A 3,052-nucleotide genomic window follows, 5' to 3' on the forward strand; every position below is an offset into this window, starting at 1 on the left:
TATGGTAAGTATAAGTAAAGGCAGCGTTTGGCAAAGTGCTGGAATGGCGACCCCGCACTAGTAAGCGCAGTGTTGGCCGACCCCCGACCTGCAGGGTCATTATGTAACTCGGTGAACGCTTTAAAATCACAGTCACGACAACAAATGACAGCGATTTTTCGTTTTTGCGATCATGTAACACACATCTCCCACCGAAATGACGTCATCTTGGATCGTTCTCTGTCACGGTCACTTGTAGGGATTTATCCAAGTTATAACGCAGTTTTTACGTATCGATAGTCAGTTTAAGCGATTATGTAAGCCTAGTGATCATACAACTGGGTGACACAGAAGTTGTCAAAGTCAATCGCTATAGAAACTAATACCGAGCAGTGTTTTAATAAAGTTTACTTGACGCCTGTGATTCAATAATTACAAATAAAAGTACTTTTAGGATTTTTTTGAATTTTGTACTATACCTTGTAAGTAAGGTATTAGTTTGTAAGTCAATAAAATCAGAATTAGAAAAGTTTTTCATGTAAAATATGACGAAAGTTGAGAATATATAGTAGGTACCTACCTACATACTTATTTCATAAAGCAGAATTACAGTTTTAGAGTTAGTTGAAGTGAATTTAATTAATTGTGTTATTTTTGTAGTGTTTACCGACATTGCCATGTACAATACAATGCATGTAGCATTTGTATTGTACGCGGAAACGGAACGAAAAAGATGTCTTTGTCGAGTTCATTGCAAAACTTTCGTGTCGCGATACCAGCAGGTTTTAGAAGAAATACAAAGTCTTCGAACAACTGCTGTTCGCAATGAATTAGAGATAAGTAAGTTATATGAATGAATGAAGGAATTTTCTTCATTCTCTGCGTTGAGCAAGTGACGTGGACTATGGGCCTAACCCCTCTCATTCTGAGAGGAGACTCGAGCTCAGCAGTGAGCCAAATATGGTATTTTTATATGGTGAGCTTCCATCATAGGATAAGTTGGTTTAAGATTTGGAGAAGGCTTATTCAGTACTAGCAGACACACCATAGTTTGACCGGTGTAGTTCCCGTTCCTGTGGGAATATGGGGTAGCACAGAGTAATACGGGCTATATTTTATAGCCTATATTACTCTGTGCTGTAGCTTACCAATGGTGAAAGATTTTTTATAATCAGTCCAGTAGTATTTGTGTTCGATTGTAAGAAACAAATAATATTATCTAAAGATCGGTCACTGTCATCCTAAGAACCTAAATTAAACCATTGAATATTATTTACAGGTCTTGGCAGCTTTAAACTTTTATGCCAATGGATCATACAAATGGCTTTGTGATGGCTAAGGCATCTTTTAGCAAATGCCTACATGAAGTCGCTGACGCTCCTGAATACCCCAGCTGTTTAAAAAAATGTGTTAAGTTCCCTTTGCATTAAACACAAAATCATTATAAATAAGTAAGTATGAAACTAACTTATAGCACAGTATGAAACTAACATAACCTATTCATTATATTTTTAGTTTTTTTTTCTAAGACTCAACTAATTTGTGTTCACTACCACACTGAATCTTTCATAGGTTGATTTTGCATAAAAACTTATTTGCAAAATGAGATTGATTATTGATTGAGATTAATAAATAATACACAGAGTGCTTATTCATATCACAGGATGTTACTGTAAATAGACATATACCCAGGTGCTTAATCTAGATTAACATCTACTTACAGATTTATGAAAAAATTTGGATTGCCCGGGTATTAGGGCGGATTGATTGCACCCATGTGACAATAGTTCGGCCTACAAGCCAAGAGCTACTAGGAGGCTAACAATTAGAATTGAATAAAAGCATGGTACCTCCTTTTATTTAAACATTAACTTATTTATATATTGTCAATTATTTCAGATATGTGATGCCAATCTAATAATAACATAGTGGATGCTCAATTTGGTGGTGCATCTTATGACTTGTACATATGGAACCAGTGCAATAAGACCACTTGAGGAAAACCTGCCCAATAGGGACCGCTGTTGGTTGTTAGGTAAGCTGTTGCTTAGGTATAACTGTCAGTTAATGAAACTACAGGATCCAAATCTAAATTATGAAACTGTTACTTTTATGTAGGCAAAATACATAATACATTGCAATACACACTTCAATTCTTTCAGGTGACCAATGTTTGCATGATGACCCCCATCTTGGGAGCTGCTCCTAGATCCCATGAAGATATGGACAACATTGCTGTGTCAGAAATACGGTGGAGCCTTGTAGTTGGGTGCATATTGTAAAATGTTTCCTCACTCCAAAACCATGAACTCTGGTTTCCTAAACCCTCAAGCTATGCAGCCGAAGGAGGAGACTTATCACAGGTCAGTATATTATATACCTACTTTATAAGAACTTGTTGGGCAGTACCATGTATACACCTACATTATGATTTATTTTTCTAGGAGAATCACTAATAGTTTTGAAGAAGTGAAGAGCTTAACAATGTTTCAACCAACACCTAAAGAAGCTTTCACTTGGCTGTTAGATCAAGGGCTGGATACAGAAAACAGTAATCCTTGTGATGGCAGTATTGTCCAAGGATTCCTCACTCAAAACCATGATAACAAGTTGCTAGAACCCTCAAGCTATGCAGACAAAGGACTGGATATATTTTTTCGTGACCAAGCCTTCTGTATAATTATTTATACTTAAACCATACAAAGCACTATCTAGCCCCAAAGTAGGCATACAGAGTAGCTTGTGTTGTGGGTACTAAGATAGTTGATATTATAATATTCATTTACATTTATATACTACCTATAAATACTTATATAATGTATAAATACACACACACTGGAAAAAACCCATGCTCTTCACACAAATATTTTCCAGGTGTGGGAATCGAACCCATGACCGTGGATGCAGGAGCACTACTTACTGCGCCACGCGTATGTGTTTTTATTTTGAAGCAAATTATTAAAAAGTTGATAATTCAAATTGTAGTCATGTTTTTAATTAATCTATAATTAATTTTTAATTTACATTTTTGTTAAATATTTACCTATACTTCAGTCTATTTTTGTTAGAGGGG

At 35.7% G+C, this 3,052-nt stretch overlaps 1 long non-coding RNA gene across 3 annotated transcripts; it reads left to right on the forward strand.

The window, feature by feature from the left end:
• The first annotated feature begins 89 nt into the window (after positions 1-89).
• Positions 90-2,785, forward strand: LOC128199739 (uncharacterized). Of its 3 annotated transcripts, none has more exons than XR_008252302.1 (5): positions 90-955; positions 1,259-1,430; positions 1,879-2,030; positions 2,142-2,342; positions 2,424-2,785. It is a non-coding gene; the product is annotated as an uncharacterized LOC128199739 (long non-coding RNA). The 3 variants fall into 3 exon arrangements; XR_008252300.1 differs by having other exon boundaries at positions 1,879-2,014; XR_008252301.1 differs by having other exon boundaries at positions 90-819; positions 1,879-2,014.
• Positions 2,786-3,052: the final 267 nt, after the last annotated feature.

The sequence above is a fragment of the Bicyclus anynana genome, chromosome Z, assembly GCF_947172395.1.
Source record: "Bicyclus anynana chromosome Z, ilBicAnyn1.1, whole genome shotgun sequence".
In the NCBI taxonomy this organism is placed as follows: domain Eukaryota; kingdom Metazoa; phylum Arthropoda; class Insecta; order Lepidoptera; family Nymphalidae; genus Bicyclus; species Bicyclus anynana.